This window comes from Phyllobates terribilis, unplaced genomic scaffold (assembly GCF_046119375.1).
Source record: "Phyllobates terribilis strain yellow unplaced genomic scaffold, ASM4611937v1 Scaffold_4__5_contigs__length_816908805, whole genome shotgun sequence".
In the NCBI taxonomy this organism is placed as follows: Eukaryota; Metazoa; Chordata; class Amphibia; order Anura; family Dendrobatidae; genus Phyllobates; species Phyllobates terribilis.
Window position 1 is genome coordinate 559,924,253 of NW_027362764.1, and position 13,434 is coordinate 559,937,686.

At 36.1% G+C, this 13,434-nt stretch overlaps 1 protein-coding gene across 2 annotated transcripts in view; it reads right to left on the minus strand.

Annotated features, from left to right (window-relative positions):
* GNAL (G protein subunit alpha L) overlaps window positions 1-13,434 on the minus strand; it is a 319,159-nt gene that overhangs the window by 146,255 nt on the left and 159,470 nt on the right. The gene's annotated exons all lie outside the window — the stretch shown is intronic.

Sequence of the window (13,434 nt, forward strand, 5' to 3'; positions counted from 1 at the left end):
CTTTTCTATACAGATCATTCTCCAGTCTTACAGGTTTTCTTTTCAGTTCATGTTCAAAGCAATGTGTTACTATTTTGATAGCACTGTACAGTTCATGGCAGGGATAGAAAACCCATACAGACTGAATATGGGTATAGTCACCCATGAAGGGTCATACAGTTTCCACAAGGAATCCGTATCAAATAAGTGACAGGTCACTGTTTTCTTTCCTCATCAAGGCTTTCTAACAGTCGTTGGGGGAAAAAAAAAAACTTCACAATCCATAAAGAACCATGATGATTTCCCACTAAAATCAATAGGAGTATTCAAAAAAGATTTGAAATGGTCTGATGTGGATCCTCCTCAAAGTCCTCATAAAAAAATACTTGGCGTGAAGAGTGAAATTCACAATTTACAAACCTTGATGATTGAAATTCTGTCTGTCTTTCTGTTCTGTTTTAGGAAAAACAGAACTTAAAAACAAAAAAAAAAAAAAAAAGGGAATCTCTCCCATAATAAACCTCAATCACTATAATGGGGTTTTCCATTTGGGTGTCTGTCATTTTAATTTTGATTTCAAGAATCAGTATAGATGAAAATAAGCAACTTTATATATCTTATCAGACAAATCAGCTTTTTTTCTCCTCATGGACTGATCTTTCACTCTCGCTTCATTAGTAAAATCTGTATTCAGTGATGGCAGTTGGTGCTTTTAAAATTCTATGGAGAAGGAAAGAAGGAAGGGGAAAGGAGAGGCAGACATTCTCCTGCAAAATTACCTGAAATGACAGTTACAGTCCTCCATAGACTTTATGGGCACCAACTGCCATCTCCTGTCTCAGTATTTGAAAATCTGTATACACTGAAGACGGATTTTACCTGTGAATTGAGAATGTTGACAAATTATCAGCCCTGGCGGAAAAAGAAGTGGATTTCTCTGATATGATATATGACAAAGTTTTGACTTAAATAGAAATAAAAATGAAATGACAGTTACTCTAATGCAGACGTGACTAATGGAGGATCTGAAGTAAGTACTCTCACAGTTTTTCTACATTTTGAAAAGCTAATGGGTTCCTGTATACATGACCATTGCATGTGATTGAACAGACCCCTTAAAAAAAAACAGTCAGAAATACTCATCTAGGCTTGACATCCGAGTGCAGTCCGATGTTTTGCATGCACCCAGAGACTTGTATGGGTGAGCGTCGTCCGCAGCATGCAGCAATTTCTTATGCCGTCTCAGCATCAGAGAAAAAAAAAAAGCAAAACGCTGTTCAGCACTGCTCCATAGTATAACATCGGATAGCACTTGTCAGTGTTATAAGCTGGCTACTCGCCAGTGTGAGCAAACCCTCACAGTAAGGATTTACTCACACTAGTGTATATCATATTAAAAAAAAAAAAAAAAATTGGTCCCATTCTCATCCAGAAAAGCGGTACGATTTTTTCTCACTTGTCATCCATATCATGTGCTGTCCATATGCAATCCGTTTTATTTCACTCGTTACGCATTTACAGGACCATTTTCAGTTACCTACCCTACAGAATTGTAATCTGTCGGAAACATCGGATGCCATAGTTATGGTCTGTATGGCATCCGATTTTTTTAATCACATCTGTCAGATTTCGTTGTGAAATTGCAGCATGCTGTGATTTTTTTCTCATGCTGAATACAGCTGAGGAAAACAATTTGCAAATCTGCACTGCCTCATTGAGTAACATTGGTATGAGGGCAATACCTTTTTTCTCACATCGCACTTGTCCGATTTATACACTAGTGTGAGCGAACCCCAAGACATCACTCCAGGTGTGCAAGCAGTGAACCCAAAAGCCACTACATAGTTGTTGGCTAAACAAATATAAAAAGACAAAGACTAACAAAATGAGGACTTTTTAGAAGTATGTTCATTTCAAAACTGTGATACTGATTTTAAACACTAGTTCAGTAGTCAACAGTTAATCTAATCAAACTAATCACACATTTCCAATAGGAATACCAATGAGGAGTTGCTCTAGATGAGAAATATTAGTATCTGTTAAAAAAGACATGAGGGCCAACATGTCCTCTTTATAGGGGAGCCATCACCAGAAAATTGCCTATTGTTTAAATCAGGTTTTTCATGTTACATTTGTATGAGTTTTATAAAAAATAAATAAATACAAGTTTGTAATCTTGCAATTTGCACTTTTTGGGTTTTTTTTTTTTTTTTTTTAGACTCATACTTCCTGTCATTTCAAGAAGACTTTACAGCAAGGCTCCTACATAAGACAGGATTACAATAACAGGTAACATCTCTATACCCAGCTGATAACAATGGATCCACCATTTACAATAGGTACATAGCTATATACTATAGCTGACACCCTGATTCATCAGCCAAGGTCAATGTTTGCACTGACCATGGCAGTTTATATACTTAGATGCTGCTGTCAATAGTGACTATGGCATCTAGATGGTTAACAGTGTGGGGGCTTCCTCTTTAACCCCACTGGCACCCTAAGATCATGATTGTGTGGTCCAGATGGTTGCCATGGCAATTCACGGCCAAATAACGGCCTTAAGAGTCTGCCAGCTATAGGGGTCTGTTCAGATATCAGCAACATTTAGGTGGTAAAAATAGCAGCAGTTTTGAAAATGTTGATGGGCTCTGCTTTTAAAATGGTATCACTTTTGGAGGTTTTTCCGATATATCTGTCCCCAACTGAATAGATCTCTAAAAAATGAGTTTCGTAAATTTCTTTAAATAAAATGAAAAATTGATGCTACATTTTTACACCTTCTAAGATCCTAACAAAATAAAAGGACATTGTACACATTGTGAAGACGTGAGGGAAATGTTCTTTATTAACGTGTATGTGTGTGTGTGTGTGTGTGTGTGTGTGTGTGTGTGTGTGTGTGTTGCGACTCTCTGCATTGAAAGATAATCAAAGTTTGAAACGTGCTAATTTTTGGAACATTTTGTCAACATTTCTGCTATTTTTATAAATGAATGCAAAATATGTTGACCTAAATTTACCATTAACAAAGTACAGTGTGTCACGAAAAAAAAAAAAAAAAATCTCTCAAAATCACTGGGATATGTTGAAACATTCCAGAGTTATTGCCACAAAGTGACACGTCAAATTAGAAAAATTTGGCCTGGTCACTAAGGGGTTAAAAAAAGTAAATAAAATATTAATAATGTCTTTATGCCCTAAAGACAGGGGGGTTGTTGTCCTGAGATAACCCCTTTAATCCCTTGTACAGCTTTTCAACCATTTGTTTTATTACTGTAATGCACCTAAAATGAAAAAAAAAAAAAAAAAAAAAAAAAAACAACTGACAATAGTTTAGTTGAAACTATTCTGTTAGTCCAAGATGTCATGGTATCTAGGTCTGATGCTCTGTTAGTCTGAGCTTACCACCATACGTATGTTAGGTTAACAAGGAGTAAGAGGCATGAAAGTACTGCAGGGTTTATTTGCTTGCATTTCATATTAGGAGAGAAAGTATTTACAAGGTTACAGAATCATGGCCGATTTCTTCCAGAAACAGCACCACATGGGTCCAATTGTGTTTGCTTCTGCATCTTGGCACCAGTGAAGCAAATAGACCAAAGTTTCTAAATTACCATACACAACCTACAGTATGTACAATGGTGGCACTTTTTATTTTTAAAAAAGTACAGTACAACTATGGATAATTGTGGATGACCCCTTTATATGGTATGTCCACTTTTGACAACTGTTTTACAACTATTTTTGAGTTCCAGAGACCCGATTTGCAAAGAGGAACCATGTGGTCGTGGTTGCTTCACTTTTGGGTGCAGAGCCCCTTGGCCCATCAATATATGGACCTGGTCCCCATATATTGATGGTCTATATATTGAGACCTATACGACAGGTCTCAGGTCCAGTTGTGCCACAGTCATGTGTTGTGAAATCTCTGCACAGTACCATCTGTGCAAGTGGCTCAGTATTCAATCAATATTTCACAATGCTGACGCCTGTGTGCCATAATCTCAAAAACACACGCAACAAAGGTAGAAAGGAATGACACAAACACACACACGATGCAGCAATGTGCAATCTGTCCACGACTGCACATGTACCTGGGATGGACTTCTTCCATGATAGCAGACAACACGGCTTTTACTCTCCACCTCCAGATACATACACAACACCATACTTTTTCTTTAAGCCTTCGGACTACTGTCTATTCAGTTTCATTCTCCTGATCACAAACACCCACAAAACTGCAACATCCTATATCTCCTTAATCTCTTACCATCATACCAGTGTTCTCCATTCACTAGCATCCAAAAAAACTCACATTCCCTTCTCAAGACTTTTCTGGTGTGGCACCAGCTTTTTTAGATGCACTACCCAAGGCAATAAAGTTAAAGGTGTTGTCCAAATTAAGTAAAAAGCCACATAAAAAATAACCTAAATTATATATTTAAAATCAGTAATATTAGAATATATACTGACCCTTGATCTTCTTGCTGTTCCAGCATCACATCCCAGATCCTCCCTGCTGGTCTACCGTTTACTATACAGCTGCACACGTCACATCCCGTATTTCCCACTAAATTGCTGCAATAAATCACTTACCCCCTTGCTCATGCCATATACCGCTGAGGCCAGTGATTGGCTGCAGTACTCAGTGTCTTATAAAATCAAAATAACCAGTGGCGCTTATTAAGTCCACCCACAGATCACCTGCTGCATTGTAACACTCCCAACCACCTTGGGATAAATGATTATATTCTGCAAATAAACATACTACTCGTGCATAGTGATAAAAGTGAAACATGTGTATTATAACACCCACATACTGTACATGGCACTGTGTATCCAAGTACTCTAGACCTCGTAGGATCAATAGACTACACTAAAAACATAGTAGATATGCCAACCTGTTGGTGTACAAGAGTCTATAGGTCCACTTTTCTTGTTCAAGGGATCCCTGGTGAAGGAGACCGGTGTCTGAAACATGTAGGATCAGCATGTCCAAGCTGCACACCAAAGTTTGCAATCAGGAGCAGCAAACAGGCACTTCTCTCGTGGAGATAGACTTTTAGGTAGTAGCCACCAGCCGGGGGACACAACTGAAGGACTCATTATTTTGGATTTATTGAAGTTATACGAACCATACCTCAAAGCCTTTGAACAAGGAAATTAGACCCGAGTCTTACACACTGACAAGTTGGCGAAAGCAGGAAGTCTTGTTTTATGTGAGCCTTAAAAAGACACTTATATAGGCAGGCTTACTAGATTTCTTGATCTAAGGCCATGTTCACACTAGGCATTTTCTATGCAAATATTCAGCTGCGTTTTACAGTACCTGCAAAGTCTGAGATTTCAGAAATCTCATGCACACACATCGGTTTTTGTGTCATCAATATTTTGTGCTTTGCATGTTTTTTTTTTTGCACAATAGAGCATGTCACTTCTTTCAGCGTTTTTTGTGCATTTTTCACCTATTGAAAGTAATGGGTGGTGAAAAAAATGCCTAGCTAGCTATGTTCACACTATCAGGTTTTGCTGTGGTTTTAGGTAAAAAAGCAAGTACAGCAGTATGTGAAACTCATTTATTTTTGTGATTTCACCATCTTGTCTTGGTCACCTGAGATGGAATTTTGGATTAGGACTGTTTAATTAAATTAGTTATGTGTACAACATAAACACTGGCCAAGCTAGGTGTGAGACTGAACAATACCTGTGGCCCACAGAGGTGTGAAATTGAACAATCCCTGAGCAACTCAATAGCAGACCACCATAGTGTAAAAATAAAGAGTGTCCTTCAAACTCAATGCTCTGCCAATGTCTTAGGTAAACTATTCCTAAACAATTCACCTCCCCCACTGTTACATTTGTAATTCTGGTTAATATGTGTAATTCTGGTTAATATGGTTTCCCATATGTCTTGCATTGGTGACCTGTGTTCATGGTTCTGTGGTGAAAGCAAAGCTGAACTATGGGATCATGAAAAATGCACCAAAAAACACACCTAAACCGGTGTTTTTGACGCAGCCTCTTTCCTGCCAAGAGATCAGGTTTTGTTGCACACAAAAAAAAAAAACACTGAAAAAACGCCTAGTGTTAACATAGCCTTACTTTACTCTGCTGGGCTCTTTCTGTATTACTCCTCGGCCCATGTAAACAGACTATTAAATGACCGCCGACCTGCAAACAAACATTTCCAAAATGGGAATACTAATGTCATGTTTCTCAAATACTGAGGTATTGTTCCTTATAACTGACCAAAAAGACAGTCTGCCCCTTGGTGTTACAATCCAATATTTTGAGACCACTTCCATTTTCATACATATTTAAGAAATTTACTATAGCTTCACATGTCATTTTTGATGGATTTTTTTATTTTTATTTAAAGCATGTTTTTTTAGCTAAAAACATTGAGTTTTCAAGGGTAAGATGCATCAGGAAACATTATGAACAGCAAGTAGTCTTTACATATTTATGCACATTTATTTTTTTTGGAGCGTTTTGTAAATGCTGTTTCTTCAGGTGGGTTTCAGAACGTACTCGCCTTTAAAAACGTTATGTATACAAACAACCCTAACAATCATAAGCTTATCAAACAGCAAGAGTGTCACCCTAATAAGCCCATTTATGACCACAAGAAAATTATTTTTCAACTGGCTATAAATCAGCTAAGAGAAGAAAGATAAGAACTACATACTTGCCGTCAGAGGAGCTCACTGACAGATTTGACTGCATACTCATTCTGCAGTTTTTATGTGCTATGAGACAGAGGCTGTAGAAGCCAAATGGCTCAAAAATTGTAAAGAAACAATAGAAAATTTTGCAAAAATTAAAATGCATAAGCAAATATATATACTGAAAAAATATGCATTTAAGAGAAAAGAAAGAGAATTTACAGTAACTATTTGGAATATGAGTTACTATCCAGCACCTGAGGGTAACAAATAGATTTGATCACAGGGGTGGAGTGGAGTTAGAGAAAAAAAAAAAAACAACAAAATCTTTGAGTTACAAATTAAAATGTATTTTTTTTTTTAAATTGCTTGTTGCAACAGTACGTTAATCAGAATAGTAACCACTCTAAAATAAATCTCTAGTGTGCAGAAGTGGATCTGGTCTACTGTTAATAAAGTTTTGTTTACAGAGAGCAGCGGGGCCATTGATGTAATGAACAGAGAACTGGTTTGGAGCTGAATATTCTTCACAAAGAACGGATCTGTCATACGGTCTATATTAATTACCTGCGTCATGCTCTGCCATAGATAGGCACACTCATTAATGTGTGCTCAACCACCTCATGTCAGGTTCAAGAAGCGTAACATACGTAACATTCCTTCAAGGACTTTCTCTGATCTTAGGTGTGATCTACTTTTAGGAAAAGCTGCAAAACTTGTCTTTATGACAAATGAATACAAATTTGTAATGATAGCGATCCTCTATAGACTGTAAAATAGTTTAAGAGAGTCAAAAGTAACTATTTGGTGCTTCGTCAAAATTAAAGGGTCAGCAAGTTTTCACATCCCAAACTATTTATATGTGCATATAGCCCTTTCAAAGACAAGTCAAGCAACACATTTACATGGCCAATCCATTTCTCCATTACTGAGAAATCAGCATTAAAATTTATATGCAAATGAGGCTGTATATCTGAAGCCTCTGTCACTCCAGCTCTAATCCCCATACAAAACCACCCCCTCGTGATGCTTGACTGATGGTTACTTTGCCTGAAGACAAGCTGGCAGTCAAGCAGGAGGAGACTGAGCTGGGATAGGAATAGAGCTGGAGTGACAGAGGCTTCAGTTCTTAAGCCTCATTTGCAGATTATTTCAGTGATTTCTCAGTAATGGAGGAATAGACTGACCATGTAAAAGTTATTGCTGGACTGGTCTTTGAAAGAACTACATGCGCATACAAATAGTATGGGGTGTGAAAAGCTGCTGACAGATTCCCTTTAAACACTTAGGTAAAGTGCAAATGTATTCATACTGTAACCCGTGTGGTATCACTATATCACTTCTTATATTATCACCATTATATAATCAGGCAACTAAATACACATAGCAGTTAAAGAAGTTATTTTAGGAAGCATATAAGGATCAATCACAAGCCTGAATATAAATGTGAAATCAAGAAGTCATCATGAGGGCAGACATTTTTTTTTTTGGAAGAATGAAGAACAAAGGCCAGAAATAGCTGCTTATAGGAGTAGCGGTTGCAACAACTCCATATAGATTCTAGGTAGGAAAGAATTATAAAAGGTCATCATCTTTGGAATCTGGAAATATTCATCACATATATTTTGTTTTCTGAACTGCTAAGTTGAAACCCATGATTAGGAAATTAGAATGATGGAAATTTTAAAGGATTCATTCCAGTATCAGACGCAGAGTTTCTCTTCCTTCAAAATTACAGTCTAAAAACCTAAGAAAAGTTTATGTATGGGCAAAAACTAACTTTTGTTTTCCTAAAACTGGAATTGGATATTTAGGCATTTCTCATTATATAACATTTTCAATATTACCAATACAGAAATAAACTTTATCCATTAAAAGATAATTACCGTAAATAAAAAAATATATATATTTTTTATCCATATTGCCTGTGCAGTCACAGGACAGAGGTTAAGCAAAAATTGTAATAAACCAAAAAATACAGAATATAAATTGGGCTTGTGTCGTTTTAGAATTTTTGACAAAAAGCCACTGAATGGAAGAAGGACTAGTCAATGAACAGTAAAACAAAACAAAAAATATATAAAAAAAACTTTTACTTTTCTTTTTTAAAGCAAAAAAAAAAAAAAAAAAAGTGTAATTTTTTAAATTTACTTTTAATATTTCTCTGCTGCACAAGCTTACTTTTTTTGGCTCAGCGCAGCAAAGCTTTCCATTTGTTTGTGTAATATGCACTTTGTAATATTTGTACAAGATCCACAAAACTGATGAAATACTGCAAGAAAATACCTGCTAATTTAAGCGAAAAGACATGGGGGACATCGTTTACCTCATAACCGCCAATTAAACATGCAATGTTTTTCACTCTTTTTTTATTTATCTGTTAATTAGAGCACAAGGGACCGTGTACATAACATCGCATGTTATTGGTTACATGTATGCAACCATCAAAACACAGCGCAGAAGGGGCACACTATTGTCTGTTTCCATCCAGTCTGGATACTGAAGTTACCACTGATCAGTCTACTAACAATTTTCTTTAGGATGATGCAGACTTACATAGGTCTGCTACTGTACCCTAAGATAATTTAATGTCTTAAAAAAAAATAATACCTAGCGCTTCCTGCATTTAGAAATACAGCAAAAGAAATTTTTCTGCAGAAATAACTACAAAAACCACACTTATTCTGATCTGAAATAAAGCCAAATTTTCAAGATAGTAATCTATTGATGGTGAAACTTATTAAATCTACTGCAGCTTACACGGGACAATGATCCTTGGACAGTGCAAAGAACTGAGCAAAAGCTTGTCGTAGATACTAAATTTTAACCATATTGAAAATGTAGTTTGTCGCCAGCCATCCCCTCATGTAAACAGGTCAGTGCTGACCTTAAATGGTTAAACTTAAATAGTTCTGTATGAACGATCACACAAACCTATGATCATGTGAATAACATGTATATTTGCTACATTGTCAAATCAATGCTTGTTGTGAGCAATTTATCTGCTGTGCAAAAGGACACTTACTGCATGTATTTGGGGAAGAATATAAAAAAAATGAAATTTTGGGAATAGTTTAGAGATTTTTTTTAAAGGTGGTTGATAGTTGTTTTGTAAGTTACAGATCATAACCGATACAGCACTATTGATTATTCAGTTAATGGTTGTTAATTTTTTATTTATAGTGTATTAAGGAAATGTTCAGCATTTTTTTTTATTCAGCCAAAACCTCCTCTTTTGGAAGCGAAACGCTATACAGAAGACAGGTTTTGCTGCATTTTTTGCAATGATTTTTTTGGGGATGGGTGTAGATTATATGTGTTATTTGTCTACAATATGTTAGGTTTTGGTGAATAAACTGGGTTTTTTTTGCACGCTCTCATCTCTTTCTATGGGTGAAAAAACCCACCAGCAGCTTATTTGATTTAAAAAAAAAATGCTGCAAAAAAAAAAGCTGCGTGTGAACAACCAAACAATCCCAAGTTGTTCCATATATTTTTTGTTTTAAATAGTAAGGATAACTACTGTGGCCCAGCTACTGCCACATCAGTAGTGGTGTCGGGTATATAGTCTCAGCCATCCCATCTCCCTTCATGAACTTAACTAAAACCAGACACAGATTACAAATTAGATTTCCCCGTCACTAGGAACAGGACAATGATGCAGAACTTTCCAAGTACTGGAGCTTTCTGTCTGTTTATTTCAGTACAAGTTACTGAGGAAACTGGAAATAAGTAATAGACAAAAACGAAAACTACAAAATACAAATCATTCAGTGATTTTAACAAAAATAGTAAGATTGAAAAACTGCACTGAAATCACCTTTGTAAGAAATGATGCTTAATATGTTTATATCTCACACCCCGACCCAATTACATTTCCTTATTTTATTTTTTTTTTAACACCAAAAAGGTAAAGAATCATATTTAACCCTACTGAATTCTAGAAAGGTCAGCCACTGTAGGATTACATCTGAGCGATATCTGTCTATTCTGATGAGTGATCAAACCTAAAATCCTCTTTCTGGATACAAGTGGTTATGTGTAACTAACAAAGAAGAGGCAGCAAGGAAAAACAACAACCTATTCCATGTCCTGTGCATTCTTAAATAACTTCAAAATATTTTGAAATGCCTAAAAGTATAGCAAAGCCTCTTAGAACAAGCATTTTAGTGAAAATATTAAAGTAAAACATTTACAGTATTTTATATAGCATTAACTAAAAAGTAAAGATTTACTGAAAGTTTTAATAAACTATGGATTCTTTCCAGATTGTATATTTTTGTGCCCAGTCCCATAATATATTCACAAGGCCGGTTAATGATGCTTTTCACCTATGATTTGTGGTATCTGAGCAAATCATTGATGGTAAAACTCAATGCTACCAATACTCAGTGTTCATATTACTCAGATACTGTACTTCCACTTTCCATAACATCATTTTGGTTCATTGACTGATCACACAAAATGTACGAGCAAGAATCAGGAAACTGCCAGAGCAGACGCAGGACAATGCAGTCAATGGATTCACACCACTTTCCCCAGAACCCCAACCTAACAAAGTGAATGAAGATAGGAGATTATGTAATGTATCGCCATCACAGTCCACAGCTACCAGCGCAGTGTGCCCTTAATCTGCTACCGCTACTGCACAAAGGGCATAAAACAGATCAATAAATCAGGATTAAAAATGAATCCAGTCAATTCCTGTTAACTTGAACAAATGTCAATCAGGACCTGGTCAACATAAGATTGCAGAATGGGGGCCCATAGTCACTGTGACGTAGGAGGGTATTTCTATTATAGAATATGTGCATTACAAGAAATGAAATGATATTCTAGGACACCGGTTTGGGTTTGCTTTGAGCATGTAAAATTGATCATTTTAACAGATTCTTCTGATTAACTAAGTTTTAAAAGACTATCAAATAAAGGCATTATTGAAAAACTGATCCTCTGATTTGCCGAGAACAAGGCAGCCATACATTATATATTACAAAAAGAAAAAAAAAAAAAAAAACAACAAAACAAATAAATTAAATAAATGAATGACACACCTGCATGATTGAAGACAGTCAAAAAAAAGCAAGTACAACACACACAAAACAGCCAAATAAACATATCGTAAAGTTGACCCTAAGACTATTCAACGCACAAAATGTCCAAGGATAATGATTGCTAGTGCTAACCACAACCTCCTCCATGGTAGAAGAACAGTCGGGTAAAAGTAAATGCCACTAAAATGTATAATACTCATTTTAAAATTTTGGGTGATAATTTCACATTATATGATTGGGAGGTGCGTTTGGGTTGTGGTGAGAAATTGGTGAATTCAGAACCAACCATCAAACCTGTGATAAACCGATCACATTGTAACAAATAATGGTTATCAGACACTTCACTACTTTGATAGTAATTTGCTCCTTGGAATAAAAATACTACGTTGCATTTAATTTGAATAGGTTGTTTTGGTATTCACAATACTGAACACAACTAAGTAAGGTAAAATATGACCGGGGACACACACATTGTGGATAGTCATGCGTACAACTCTTCATCTTCAGGTTTCTACCACCAATTTGCTCACTTCATCCAAAAAGACACAAACTAAATAAGTCCTACAACTTTTACATTTTTCATCTCTTTGGAACCTGAAACATTCTCAGACTTTAATAGAAGATGCTCATTTTAGATAAAATCAGGGAATTATATATACCGTACAGTCAGCGATGACGATGTGCACACAAACACTATCATCAAGTAAGAGGAAACATTTTTAGCATTTCTTTCATGATGTAACCAAGTATTTTTTGGGGTGTAAATGAGCACTATTAGCTATGGATTCTAACATTTAATGTGGCTGTCAATCCAGTTGTGACATTGGACAGTGGCACAAAGCAATGCAGGTTTACAGAAACCCAAGGCTTAAGCAATTAGAAATGGTTTTCATCACAGTAGCCAACTTCGCAATTCAAGTTTTTGAACATGATGCAGAGGTGACTTAAAAGACAGCATATTCTGGGGTTAGACAAATCCCAGTAGAATTTAGAGGCCAGTTCCACGGGCTATAAGTGTACAAACCACCACTGAAACTACAAGACCTCAGAACCATAAAGTCCAACACTTTAGTCATCGGCGGCAAATTTCTTAGCATACTGGCCTGCTACCTGGCTCTTGGAATTTGTCCAGCAGGGCTGTGGAGTTGGTAGAACAAACTTCTGACTCCTAGCAAAACTCCCAACTCCTTCATAAATGGCTCCAATACACAAACTGTGAACAGCTGAATTAGGGGCTTTAGGGCTCCTTCAGATGTCAGTTTAGCACAGACAAGTCCTATCTATTTTTCAAGGACAGTACTTGTATTATAGTTTATGAGCTGTTCACATGTCTGTATATTTTTGCAGACTAAAGTGGTTTGCACCAAAACACAGAGACATTGCTCATTTTGAACAGTTACGGATCAAACTCGTTAATGCAAGTGTATGGAAGAAAAAAAAAAGTCAGACAGCACTCAGAAACCATCCATGTGCCAATTGATTTTTCATGTCTGTTTAATACAAGTTTAAGTAAAACTTCTCGTACGCAAAAAAATAAAAAAAACAATCTAACGAACCGGTTGAAGGTAAGAACTGACAGAGTAACCAAACACTGATGAAAATCTGATCTAAATAACTGATGAAAATTAAGTTTATATTTTCAGACAAGAAAAATCACTGACGTCTGAATGAGGCCTTATTATTAAGAATTGCAAATTACATTTTTTTTTTTCATGGCATTTATACGATTAAAATTC